Raw genomic sequence first — 15,254 nt, 5'->3', positions numbered from 1 at the left:
TTCCTTCTGCTGTAAAATGTTTCTAATCTTTATGGGGCAGGCCCCATAAAGACAACAAATCTTTTACATCAAAAGGAAGTCAAGTAAGCCAGTCTGAAAAGGACGGGGCTTAGAGTGAAAGAAGTACCTCACTAGGACCTCTTCTCAAATGGCTGGCCACCGTTTAGGACGCCAGCCAATGGAGAAGAGGGGCGGGGCTTAACCTCTTAAAATTCCTCTATCTTATTAAATCTCGCAGCTCGAGTGCGCATGTGCGCCGTCTTTTGCAGGCTGAGACCTAAAAAACTTGCTTTTGCAGGATGGTTTTATGCAGTTCGTGGCAACAGTTGGAGCACCGCCGCATCAGAAGTGCACTGGTTTGAGCAAATGAATTCAGCAGCATGCACTGCCTAGTGTGCTAGGTGAAGAATCACGCTGGCGAAGTACAGATGCGGTTCCCATTGACAAGCAGAACTAAGACCCACAAAGCATAGAGGCTCACCGGGAACAGTCAATAAGGCAGAAAGTGTGCTGAGGGAGTCATGTCGGCAGGGCTCAGTTGCCGGAGAAACATTAATTTTCAGCTCGTGAGGAAGGTACAGAAAGCAGAAAAAGGTGGCAGTAAAATCAATAGGTATGACTGGTAATTCCCTGTACTTTGTACAGAAATAGTGAGTGTGATTCCAGCCGGAGTTAGCAGTCAGTAAGGGGTGGTCAGGAAAACAACATAGTAATCTTGCTGAAGAATTTGAATGGTACACTAACCTAAGAGGAGAGTCCAGATTATATATTTTCTTGGATCTTGACTGGGCATTGCATATTGGGGTGATGGTATCACTGTCCCTACACAGCTTGTAATCATTGCCAGTGTTACAATAAGAATTTGAAGCATAAATTATGTACCAGTCGTATTTAATAACATCATCATAATCCAGGCAGCAAGACTTGGAGAGTTCTTCTCTACACGTAAAGCAAAGAAACTAGATGTTTTACTTAATCCTGATTGCGAAAAGGGAAATATGTAAGTTATAGATTCAAACATCTACTACTCCTTCCTGGCATGCTTTGAAAAGCTCAGTTGCCTTTTTTGAAAAGATGGATAGGTAGGAAAACAAAAGAATTGTTGGCGGTGGTTTTTCGTATATGCTGAACACCTTGGTAAATTGATCTGTCTAATGATTACACCTTCTTGCTCTGCACTGGGCTTAGGAAGCAAGTCATACCCAAGGCAGCCCAGCGAACCTCTGTTGCTAGAAGAAGAGAGCCCAATCCTTTAGGCACAAGGGTTGTTACAATCCGGAAGGGTGCTTATTATTAATGATTGGAGATGGTATGAGGACAAAAAAAATCATAATCCAGTCAGAAATTAGCATGACATAGGTATCCTGACCTGAAAACAGTAGCATGCATAACCACTATAGGAATGTTCCAAGGGAGGGAAAAGGGGGAGTGGAGAAACAGCTGAGAGGGGAAAGGATGACAATACAAAATGGAACAATATATTACAACACATCTTATCTGCTGAATGTTTTAGGTGACCAAGTATGGGTGAGTCCTTAAATAATACAGAACTGTAAATGCAGTTTTTGTCTTCATAAGATGATGCTGACTATTAACGAGAGCCAGTGATTGTTCCGCATGGTCTAAAAAGAGTAAAGAAACAAGAGATTGCAATCACTGACCATAGAATGGCACAGGTGCAACCAGAATCTGGAACTCTCTCCTTTTGCATCTTTGTACCACTGCCTCAATAGACAACGTCAATGATTTAAATTACTTTTCTTCTAAAGACATCTACTGATCTGTATCTAAGATATATTAACTGTACTCCTCTTCAAGCTCTTCTTTTACCCTCCTCGTTCCTTTCTCTTCTCCTGCATTCTTTATCTGCCATCTCCTTCCCCTGTACCTCACCTACTCAGATTCCTTTCCCACTCCTGAATTGATTATTCTAGTGCTATTCTCATTCTCAGGTTGTAGGGGGTCTTATTTGTATCACATTGTTATTATGTTATTTTTGTAACTTGTTCTGTACTTCTCTTTACCCTGTCTTTGCTTATTGCTTCGTGCAATCTTTAATTTGACATTATAAAGCCATCTAACACCTTCGGGCCATGTTTGCACTACATAAAACTGCATAAATAAATAAACTGAATAACCAAATCAAATCAAATTAAAAACAGCTTTATTTGATTTTTGTACCAATATGGGTTTCTATAATCTGCAGATATGCAGATATCTCCATATTCTTTGAGTCGCCAGACTGTGTTCTATAGCCATTGACACCTGGGTCTTAGTGATATTCAGTTTACACCCAGAAAAGGTGTCAAACTCCACGACTGCATGATCACCAGCTTGTAGTGAATAAGCAGCACACACAGTGAATGTTGCCACAGCGTCTGCAAATATTTCAGTTTTAATCATTGATTTGGAGGTTACTATCAGCACTAATTGCTGAAGATTATAATAATCACAACATACAGCTCTATAAAAAGAGCATAGGGGCTGGGGAGAGAATGTGTTTGCATCTGCTGAATGGAAGTATGCAGATGTGATACCTGGTATGGCCTAGCCTTCGAGGCCTTATATGGATACTTTACACAATCTATAAGCAATGGGTTGATCCTGTTGGGAGGTCACCGGCACCAGTTTATCCATGAATTCTTAGCATCTTATAATATAATACCATAAAGTCAATGGCTTGTCTCTGCCCTAACAAGTAAGGCAGTTGCAGAATTTTGTGTGGTGCAGTGGTTTCCTGACCCATGCCTTAAGGGTCATACCATTGAATCCACTAACCCAGTGAGTCTAATGGCTGTCGTCCAGATATCATTTTACTTCCATAGTTCCTAGCATTTCACTCTTGTGCCACAACCCACCCCCATCAAGTTCTCCACCACTATCTGCAAGCATACCACCACCGCTTCCTTGCAGCATGCCCTTTTTTTTAGGTCGAGGTAATATCCGGTCTGCCGAAGGCAGAACCAGAAGTACCGAGATTTAATGTTTCTTAGTGTGGACTATTTGTCCTGCCTCTGTTTTTGCCTCTCTCCCATTGGCTGGCTTCCTAAACGGAGGCCAGCCATTGGAGGAGAGAGCTGTCCCTCCGAATAGGCTCCGTCCTTTTCGGATTTGGAGGTGTGTTCGGTGTTCTTCTTTCCACTTTTAGGCCACGCCCATTCTGAGAACACCGAACACGCCCCCATCCAAAAAATCTTGAACGTTGTGTCTGCCATTATTTGTTTTGTTTTCCCAGTTTCCAGAGCTGCTCTGCTCGTCCCCCCTCCCTCCGCCCGCAGCTCTCATTCGTCCCGCTCCCCCCCGCAGCTCTCCTCCGTCCTGCTCCCCCCTCCCTCCGCCCGCAGCTCTCCTCCGTCCCGCTCCCCCCTCCCTCCGCCCGCAGCTTTCCTCTGTCCCGCTCCCCCCTCCCTCTGCCCGCAGCTCTCCTCCGTCCCGCTCCCCCCTCCCTCCGCCTGCAGCTCTCCTCCGTCCCGCTCCCCCCGCCCGCAGCTCTCCTCCGTCCCGCTTCCCCCCCCCCTCCCTCCGCCCACAGCTCTCCTCCGTCCCGTAGATTCTTTACTAAAAGGGGTGAAACAGACTCGGGGTGGACTTGTTTTTCAAGCAGTGACTCATAGGGGCTACGACAGAGCATTAGTGCGTTCACCAGATGATAGCGGAACAAGTGCCGCGGGAAGTGCAGGTCTGCGAGATTTCTACGTCCAGGGCTGTCTACGGCCAATGCACCTATCTTGACACCGTATGCCACTTGTTCAGCGTGTGTGCTCAGAAGATTAAATACATAAATAAATCAATGCAATATGCAACACAAACACCTTTCTTTTCGCAGGGTTCCTTCTGACTGGAAGGTGCGCTTAATCATAGGTTGAAGGACGCATAGGTTGAAGGACACATATAAAGCTGCAATTAACAGGTGAGACATACACCAGTCGGGGTGCACAATCGCATGTATCTCAGCACTTGCACGCGTGTGTCTCACAAGGCGACATAAATTCGACATCTTCTCACGGAGTGAGAATGGCATTGCGCGCCGACGAAGCAGTCCCTTTCTGACTACGTGTTTGCCAAAATAGGACAGACCCAGGTTAGCCCCATTTCAATAATGCATTCACACTCCACGCTCAGCTTCATCGCGATCTGTCGTGTCCTGACCCATGCCGCCCCAAGACAGGACTAGTTCCCCAACGGAAGCCCCTAACCATAAGCATGCGCTCGTGTGTGAGGGGAAGAAACGTGCGCATGATTACACGCACACACAAATAACAGGTGTATTTACAGGGTGCACGTCCGCTCCCCACACACACGTTTTTTTTTTTGCGCTAGTGACGGATAACTGTTGCTACTTTTACTAACACACGTGCTTTCTCCAGCACCATGTCCCCAGACGCACAGGCGAACCTAGAAACACAAACTGATGCAATACACTAATTCACACACTGTCTCACAGATGCACACATAAGGAAACCCACAGAGATGTATCACGCATACACAACATCCATTTTTTTCACCAGCACTCTGTCTCCCGATACTGGTGAATACCGAAACACAAACCGATGCAAATACACTAATTCACACACTGTCACTCTCACTGACAGATGCACACACAAGGAGTCACACAGAGCAGTACTCACACATACAAAACATACATACTTTCCCCAGCACTCTCTTCCCGACACACAGGTGAACGCACGCACATATTGATCCGATGCACACATGCACACTATTCCTCTCACAGACAGATGCCCAAGGAGACACACAGGGTTGTACTCACACACACACACACACACACACACACACACACACCCTACAACAGGAACTCCTTGCATTCTGTAAACTTTTGAGGAGTTGCCACCATTGTCATCAATGCAATGTTTTTGTTTTAAAATCACCCTCACTTTTCACGTCACACTTGTTGTCACTTATCTGTGTGAGCACCTGAATACTATTTTTCTGAAAATAAATAACAGTCATAAATTGACCTACATGTCCCTCCGTATATTACTTACAGCTCTCTAAAAATATCAAGTAACACTTTCCTTCCTAAACATAGTGTCCCCTATGGGTCACTTTCTATTCAACCTTTTGGCCACACCAGAACCATTGTTTTCCTAAAACATTATACCATCCCGGGTTCACATATCGGGGTACCCTTGTTTCTGTTTACTACTTTTAGAAAGTTGGCATTTTTTTGCCTTACACATTTGGTGCCTGCAATCTGTCTCTGGGTCGCATGACTGGGTGTGGGTGACAGTTAGGCTTTGTGTATTTCTCCTAGACAGCCACACACAATGGGGAGCTTAGGTGTGGCTGGATAGGCTATCACTGGCAGGATGGGAGGGAGCAGCCCCACTTACACTTGAATAGGCTGTGTTCTGTCTCCACACAAAGGACTGCACACCCCCTGTAGTTAGCCTGGAGCCAGGGCTAAGAAGGCAGGGTAGCTGTGCACTTCAAAGGCATGACTCTAAAAGCTTCTCCCTACTTCAAAGGCACAACCAGGTATAAATACTGAACCTCAGACACCACCTCTTCAATACACTTCTGGACCTGTGGATACTCTACTAGGATGAAGGCCTGCTGTGCTGTTGAAAGGACTGTCTCTCTGCTGGACTGCTGCTCTGAAGGACTGCTGCCATGCTGTGCTGACCTACTGCTTGCTGCCCTATTGCATGGGTGAGAAGGATTGTACCTGCATCTATTGGACCCCGAAACCAGAGTGACTACAAGGGCTAGTTGTCTAGCCTCCTGATCTGATGATGTCTCAGGGACACCAAAGACTTCCAACAACTTTGAACCTGTACTTGGACTCTGCCATCTGTGAGTCTACCCTGCCAAGTGGTGCCACCCCCGTGTTGAACCCCTTGAAGTGGGCGGAAGGTGCTCTACCATCCTTTGTGGATCCAGCGGAACTGACGAATTTCCTCTGCTGCACGGCACAAATCCGAGCAGATCTGACGCATTGCTGTGTGGGTTGGATCCTTTGCAACGACCTGCATCGCCTCTGCAGCCTCATTGGAATTGCCACTGCGTAACGCATCCTCAGCGCAAGCCCTCACATCCCTCATCGACAGCAGCCTTGACTAACGAATATGCACTGCAGCCTTGCAGCTCCTCGGAACCGACACATTGCCCTGACTGCATACCGCATCCTCGATGTTGGACTTCTCATCACAAGGTCTATCGACAGGATCTTCGATGACGAGGGCCCTTGCATCGTGGCCTCATTTAATTTCGGAACCGAAGCATCGCTTTGGCTCGCTGGCGCATCTCTGAAACAGATGCTCTCAATGCTCCGCGAACCAGGATTGAAGGTACTTTGCTCAGCGGGCCCCTGTGGCTGGCCCATGCTCCATTGCGGTAGGCCTGAACTTGTGACTTGGTCCCAGTCTGGCACAACCAGATATCCACATTTGGCGCTTTGTGCTTTTAGTCACTATTTTCACCCAAATCATTAAAATTGGAACTCTCCGGCTCTACTGTTTGGATGTTTGTCATTTTGGTCTTGTATTATTTATTAAAAATAACTCTATTTTTCTAACTTGGTGTGGGAATCTTTTTGTGTGGTGTTTTCACTTTTTTACTGTTTGAAGTTTTACACAAATACTTCACATATTGCCTCTAAGGTAAGTCTGACTACTCTGTGCCAAGCTACAAGAGGGTTGAGCACAGGTTAATTTAGGGTTGGCTTGTGCCGCAAACGTACAAGGATTGTGGTTGCTGCTTGACCAGGGCTCATACTCCAGTCAACCAACAACCCAATTTCTCACAAATCAGCTACCACTCCAACATAGAAATTGATAATTGATCAAGGTTTTGCAACAGTAAATGTGGTCAGAATTAATGCAACATTGTTCGAGTCACAAATAGGAGGGCGATATCCCTTACATACCCCCTCCTATTTGCATTTCCGAAAGGGTCACAAAAACCATATTAAAAGACCAAAGACTTTCCTGACTTATAGAAGGGCTTTTGTACATTGTGAAAAGCCCTTTTGCGGTCTCAAATCCTATGATTTTGCTGATAGGTTTTGCAGCTGCAAAATCACTTTGTACATCGGACCCTAACTTTTTCCACCATTACGTCTTTCTACCAACCTTATCAAGATGCTTTGACAGAAAAATGTTTGATAAGAATAGAACTCCATTTTACATTTCTAACAAACTACCTTAAGGCTAATGCTATACTTTTGGGATTGCAGGTAGAAATTGGTGCAGTCCTCTTCACAGTCACTGACAAATCCATGACAAATCCATACCATGCATTAGTTTCATTGCTAAACCTGTTCATGCCATTGACTTGTTTTCGTTATAGAAAGTGCCTTGATCCAAATGATCTCCAACATGCAGAACTCACTGACTCTATCTTGTAGAGAAGGTCCAAAGTTTGATAGAGGCACGTTAAATGTATGGTACACCTTTCACTCCGCATTTGTCATTTTTTTGTGACTTAATCTGAGATTACTGCATTAAAATATGTGTTTAAATACAGGAATTTGTTTTTCTGCATTTTAACTTAGACATTTAGCACCAGCTGCTTACTGGTGCTAAATTGCCATCTTTAAAAGTGGGAAAACATACCTAAACCCTGTTTCAAAATGGTATTGCCTTTTTAAAGCAACGTTTGCTGTAATATCAGAAATGAGGGGTGTGTTTACACAATTACTATTTCTGGTATTAAATAAAAAAATATATCCATGCAGTTTGAAAGAAAAATATTAGAGAATTCTCAGTGCCTGATGCAAACAATCTAATAGAATCAGAAATTTAAAAACATTACTTTATAACTCAAATTGAAAACCTAGTGGAAGTTATCTGCTCTTATAACATAAATCACTGACACCCAAACCTTCAGCCAGACCACCATAGCTATGCATCTGGAACCATGCCCACTTTATCTGAAACTAAAAAAAAATCAAAGTGCTGAGTCATGGTCTATCCATTGTGTCCATGGAAAAGAGCCCATTTCTGATGCTAAATTGGGAATCATTGTCATGCAAATTACCATACAATACGTCTTTCAGATTTACGATTTTGATCCTTTTCCTAAAACCACAGGCCTTGAAATAAATGTTTTCTTTCAACACCGTAGAAACAGCATCAGCAAAGTATTCTCCCCCCTAAAAATGTAATACATAAATGGTATAGGCAAACCAAAATTAGAATGAATTTGAAAACATATATATACTGCAATAAAAAGAAAACCGAAATTCAAGTTTTGCACAATGTTGTCTGTCACAATATTGAAGCCATCAATATTGACATCGTAGTGTGGACTACCACTTTATTGTGAAAGTAAGTTAATATAAGAAAATATAGATTTGCTGTTCTTAATTTCACCTTGATGATAAAGTGGTAGTTTACATTCTGTATTCGATATTTTTAGGTCTCGCGTGGGCGGAGCAGCGAAGCTGCCACGCCTCAGTGAGAGAAATTGTTAGAAAAAGGGTACTGTAAGTCCCGCCCTCCTTTTCATTGGGAAGCGTCAGCGTTTATGGTAAACGCTGGCTACCCATTGAAAATTAGGGTTTTTGGTTGCCGCCCAGTCCGTTTTTTGGACAGCCCCTCTGGGCAGCATTGCCTGCTTTGTGGCTGCTTAAAGACTTTTCTTATCTGCTTGTTTAGTTAACACGCAGATAAGAAAATTCTTCACCACAGCTGTGAATCAGGCATGGAGAGCAGAGACGCAGGGAGGCACGGTGAGTGCAGCTCTACCCCCACCCACCCCGGCCGGGCTCTCCCTCCCAGCACCTGCCGGCAGCCACTGTGGCAGGGGAGAGTATCTCCCCCACCCTCCCACCTTCAGCATCTTCCTGGTCTTTGTTGAAAGATTTCTGACACGCACTCGAAAGAGCCATATCCAGAGTAACCCACTCCGGGGCCTGCCAGAAACCCTTGGAGGCCTCTGCAGACATTGTTGGCGGTGGTGCAACGGCACGCATGCAGGAAAGAGCTCCTTTTACAGAGCTCGTTACCGGCCCCGCCAGAGTGCTGACACCGCACCTCTCATTGTCTGTGAGTCCCTTCCAGCACCTCTTGAGTGGACGGGGAGCTGGCATAAAGCGCTTTCTGCTCCACGGCCTAGTCTACGGAGAGCACTCATTAGAGTGAAGCTATATTTCCAATTTCAGTGAAATTAAAAATGCTTTCTTGGTTTTCTTCCCCATGCCGAGCTCCCCCGAAGCCCTGGGACTCAGAGGCTGCTCTTCAACCTGGAAGCCAATTTTATTTACTCCGCCCCCACTCTGCGAACATAACAAGCGGCTATTCCCGACATGGCCCGGGGTACTGCGAGAACTACCGGGGCAGAAGCAGTCTACCCACTGCCTCCCTGGGCTCTGCTGGCGCCGGCTGGAGAGGCTCGGGCCCCGGACGCACTGCCAGGTACCTCTCAGCAAAAACAACAGTTGATGGACAGAATGCAGAAAAATGTCATACATTCACCCCAGTACAGAGATCTGGGTCTAAATCCATCGTTTTTTTGCACTCCACACCACCCCAGTTCAAACTGGAATGGCATGGTGAGCAAAAAAACTATGGATTTAGGCCCAGATCTCTGTACTGGGGTGAATGTATGACATTGTTCTGCATTCTGTCCATCACCTGTTCTTTTTGCACCTCTCAGCAGCGCGATGCAGAATGATGACAGGAGCGGTGCTTAATTTGAGCCGGGGGTTCCCGGTGCTCAGGCCCGCTAGTAAATAAAGACAAATATTGAAATGGGTCTCAATCGGACCTTAGATTGATGTTCTTAACTCTAATGGCTAACAACATCGATCAGTTTATATTAAATGTTAAGGTTTCTCCTGTCAGTGATTTAGATACTGATTTTGTTGTTGTTGCAGTTTTATATAGCGCTGACTCAACCCGAAGCCATTTGAGCACATTACATGAGCACCAGTTACATTACACAAGAACACATTAATTTCTGGTTTAGGACTTGTGTCCTGTATTTCCCCACTATTCAAAGGAAGGGACGATTGCATGTGCTGTTTTCTTAAGTTGTCTCCTGTCATCTGTGTACGTCACCATTGGACATTTCTATCTTTTTAGCCGACAGACACATTTCGAGGGACCTTGGGGGTGGAGTCTGCGAGGACAATAAGGAAGCGGAGCAGCGGCTGCTGCAGGCACTTGTGATCTGCTGGAAATACCGGGTGTGGGAGGGGTTCGCTCAGTGTGAGGAGATATTCCACCATATACAGGTGAAGCCCCCCGGCAGCATTTCACACCAGGACGGCAACCCAAGGGCTCACAATCCAGAGTGGTTCATCCTAGAACAAATGGGGCATGCCTACTCCCCAGGATTCATCAAGCAACGGATAGAGCACCCCTTTCAGATGGAAATAAGTGTTCCCACCTAATGTGTGACCTTGTGCACTAAGCCCTCGGGTGCCCCCAGCCTCCCTCAAATCACATGAATATTCATATTACTACTTAACGGTTTGCGTATTTCCTCAGATTTCCTAAAGTGATTCTTTTGCCATCTCAAATAGCTGTCTACAGGCTCAGCATCTCAGAGTATCACCAGACCGTCCTGTTCTTCAGCCTTCATCAACACCCTGTGCTGAGACTTGCAGACACAAACCACAACAAGCATTTGCAATGCAAAAGGTCTCGCATTTGTGAGAGTTTGAGCTGTTGGCATTGTAAATGAAAATGCCTTTTTTAAAAAAAAGTTTTAAAGACCTTTATTCATCATCAAACATTTTACACAGCAATTAGCCTACAACCCTGAGGCCGGCCGCAAAGGTTGGGCAGCAGGGCCGCCTTATCGGATAATATCCTATTGAACACAGCCAATTAGCTGACAACCCGAGGGTCCGGCGGCGCTCCAACAGTGAGGATTGCAGAGACCCTCCTAGTTCCATCGCCAACCATACCCTAACCTAACCCACCCCGCCCCCAAATCCGCAGTCTCTCCCATCGAGCTTGGAACTGTAGAGCGTCTTGTACCAAGGAGTGTGCACATTGCCTGTCATATTTAAAAACAAAACCAATACAACTCCCAACAACCCCCGTCCCACCCCCCCGTCCCACCTGTCTCCCTACCCCGCCCATTCTTTTGTTAAACCTGTGTACCTCTCTCCTACCTCCCTCAGAAGAAATCCCTATTTTACGCCGCGCATTGCCTGCCCCATGTCCTACCTACAATAGCACTAAACTCCACCCACTACTATATGCTTCTCCGCTCAATTTGAGTACATCGAACCAACCCACTCATCCCCCTCAGACACACATCCACTCCATCCATCCACACATTCCACCCTGTGTTTAGCCCTGAACATTATCTATTTCCAACAGTTCTGGGTTATCATCTGCCTCATTATGCATTGGTTCTACCTGGTCCCCGGTATTTAAAAAGGTCTGGTATAGACCCCAAAAGTTTTTGGGTCGACTTTTGGGCGGGAGCAGCTCACTATAAATTTCTAATTGGGTGCAGCAATATAGCATATCCCTGGCCCACCTACTCTTGATCGGTAGCGGTCCTCTCATCCAGCAAATGGCCACGACACGTCTGGCCAACAACAGACCTATATCTGCCAGGCGACGCACTGCTACTGGGAGCATCTTAGAGTATCCCAGCAGCGCCAATGCTGGGTTAGCTGGCAGGTCTGTCTCCAGTATCTCGCTCATTTCCGCAAAGACCTCCTTCCAGAATTTATTAATACCAGGACAACTCCACGCCATATGCATGAAATCTGCAATCTGTGCGTGGCAACGCTCACACTCAGCAGATTGCCTAAGCCCGTATCTGTGTAGTCTATCTGGAGTGTAATATACCCGTTGAATAAATTTGAAGTGAACCAGTCTATGCCGGCCATTAAGAGAGATCTTCCTCGTATTGTTGCAGTAGTACCTCCACATTTCATCGTCTATTTGCGTTTGTAGATCCAGCTGCCACGCTGTCCTGGCCTTAGAGAGTTGGTGTTCCTTATGTTGGGTCCCTATTTTAAATAAATTCGTGACCAATTTATGAGGGGAGGTGGTCTTAATCACATACGTTAGTTCCGGAATTTCAGGCGGTTCCGCCAAGTCCGGGCCCAGGAGTTCCAACAGTGCCGAACGCACTCTATGGAACTGGAAGCGCAGCAGTAGCGTACTCCCCGCGTCCAGGGTGGCAACCTGATCCCAAGTTTTAACCACCCCATTTAGAAAGAGGTCCGCCATCTTTACTATGCCTAGCTTGTTCAGTGCTTGTACCACGCCCCTCTCTTCCAAAGGGTCGAGCCATACCGCCCATGTTATCGGCATAAGTGGGGAGTACAATAGTTCGCACTGTTGCTCCTGCAGTAGCGCATGCCAGGCATGCTTTGTTGCCTTCAGCGAGTCCTGTCTACCAACACTTCGGTCAACCGGTCGGAAGACCATAGCCGGTAAGGGGGACAGATCTGCAAATAAACGCTCAAGAATCACATGCGGGATATCGGAGTTCCCGTGAATCCATGTATGCATGTATCCAGGCCGCCTGTGCCACTCTGTAGTAGCGTTCCATGTCCGGCGCACCCAGGCCCCCCAACTCGTACGGGAGCATGAGCACTTTCCATTGAACCCTAGGCTGCTTACCACCCCATGCCAGCTTGATCAGAATTTGTGTCAGGTTTTTGAAGAAAGCCTTGGACAAGACCATCGGAATATTGGTGAATAGGAATAAGAATCTAGGTAGGATCACCATCTTCATGATGGCTATCCTTCCCATCAAAGGGAGTGGAAGCCTACACCATTTGACCACATCATCACCTAATTTAGTAAATGCGACCCCGTAGTTTTCCCTGAATAGAATATCTGGGTCAGTATGAAGCTGAATCCCCAAATATCTGACCGGTTCCGTCGTCCATTACAGTGGATATTCCATGTCAAATTGTGATGTAACGGGGGTTAACGGAAACGCAACAGATTTGGTCCAGTTCACCCTCAGACCCGAAAGCGCTACGAACCGAACAACCTCTCTAAGCACCGAAGAGAGGTTCGTCTCCGGGTCTCGCACATACAGCAGTGTGTCGTCTGCATATTTGGAAATGCCAATTTTGTACGTTGGGAAGTTGATACCCTCAAATCTGTGGTACTCTCTTATCGCACACGCCAAGGGCTCCGCTACCAACGCATATAATAATGGAGAAAGCGGGCAGCCCTGTCTAGTGCCCCTGCTTATTTCGAAGGCCTCCGTGACTCTATCCCCCATCCGCAGCCTAGCGGTGGGTTTGTGGTATAGCGCACCTATCATTTGGAGAAATGGTTCGCCCAGACCCAACTTCCGGAGCACTCCAACATGAAGGGCCACTCTACCGAGTCAAAAGCCTTCTCCATATCTAGGAAGATGGCAATCGCTTTGTTCTCCTGCCACACATGCTGCATAGTCCCGAGGACCATGCGAATGTTATAGGTGAGGTTCCTAGCGGGAATGAAGCCAGCCTGTTCAGGCGCGACCAACTCCGGTGCCAGAAGTGCCAGCAGGGCCGGTGGGTGACATTTGAAAGTGGTGGGGAGCAAAGTGATTTGCATACAGCACCGTAGCGAGCGAGCGAGCCTGAACCCCAAAAGGGGGGTTTGGGTGGGTAACCCCCCCCAAGAAAAGTTTGAAAAAAAAGAAGAAAAATCGTGCATTTTCAAGCAAATTTGAGAAAGCAGGAAGGTTAATAAAGCAATTGTGAAAGTGCAGTTATTACATTAATAGATGGCATAACATAGGTAGCTGCTTATTCAGTATAACCACAGAATGACCATGCAAGGTTCTACAGCATATTCGAAAGCAGAACAAAATAAAACGCCCACTCTGCGACGTTTCCCACTTTCACTGAGCTATGATGGACTCTCTGCCCTCCTGCACTCTATTGGGAATTCAACAAAAGGAGGTTTGGGTCCTATCACTGACCAGCTTGAACCTCAATAATCTCACGAAACAGAACAAAGTAGCTAGTCAGGTTTACTTTGTAATTATTTAGGAAACACCCAGCCTGTCTGTACTGCGTGAACCACAAGTTTGTTTAAAGAACACTTTTTATTCTATTTTGTTCAAATTTCATTAATTTATCAGTATGTCTTCAAAGGCACGTTTGTCAAAACAATCAAGTAAAGATTCAGACAATACTGTGCGCAATATATACAAGTGTGGAAAATGTTCACAATAAATACTCAAAGTTCAGGACACTAAAAACAATAATATATACAAATCAATTGAAACATGAAAAACATTTAACAGAAAGCACCAGTCCTTCTAATAGTATACCAATGGACAGGCGGACACAAGAATTCAATGAAACTGCCTGCCTGTCTCAATAGACCTGTGATTGAGTGTTTTAAGGATTGAGCAGCTAGGGAGGGTGACAGTAATATTAATTATTCCCTGGCTGCACCCTTCTTCCTTGTCACAGGCTGGGGGTCAACGCGTTTTGAACCACTGGTGAGTTGAGGATTCTCCTCAGGACGTGGACTGGGTAAATCCTTTTCTGTAAAACAGGGGATTTGGTGTAAATATTGTGTCGCAATGACATAGTAGTGACCTCTCTGACTGGCCGAGTAATAGTGCGGAAAGTACCTGCTAGAATCGCGCAGGGGCTGCAGCAGTGTTGAGCAGCTTCACATGGTATGGGATTTCTGAAAAAATAATGGTTGTGGCGGTAAGGACTGCTAGGCATGGCTGGGCAAAACGAGGAGCATAATGAATTAGATATGCTGCCTACTGTCCTACCTGGACTTGAAAACAAATAGAAGACATGTTGATTGGGACTGACTAGCTACTTTGTTCTGTCTCCTGCACTCTATGGCACCCATGCCCTGTGCACCGTCTACCACTGCGTCACACTCCCCCATGCGCATGCCACTCGGATTGTTTGGCAGGCCAGTTGCGTGGTTTGGAGTTCTTTGCCGTTTACCCCCATTCTTGACATGCAGCACAAGTAGTGCAGGGCTGTGGTAAATCCCAGCCGTACTTCAGAAAAGCTGCAATTGCAGCTTTTCAGAGGTGCTCGCATGCATAAGCATTTAAACGTATACATTTACAAGGCGTACCTTTCACTATGCAGCTCTAACTGCTTAGAAATACACATTTATACTTTAAAATACTTTTATTTTTGACAAGGAGAAACCTCCTGTCCTATGCTCCTATTACATTTTGAGGATGTCCCCTTCTCAATTTCCACCGTGGATAGGGATTCATTCCCACCATTGGAAGGGGTTCATCTCCAGCAGTGCCTGTCATCTATTCCTTAGATTTCCCATTCCAAAGCAAAGCTATGCAACTCTTCTCTGTCAGAGTGTTAA

Source organism: Lissotriton helveticus, chromosome 5_1 (genome assembly GCF_964261635.1).
Source record: "Lissotriton helveticus chromosome 5_1, aLisHel1.1, whole genome shotgun sequence".
NCBI classification, from domain to species: domain Eukaryota; kingdom Metazoa; phylum Chordata; class Amphibia; order Caudata; family Salamandridae; genus Lissotriton; species Lissotriton helveticus.
Note: the sequence above shows the minus strand (reverse complement) of the source record.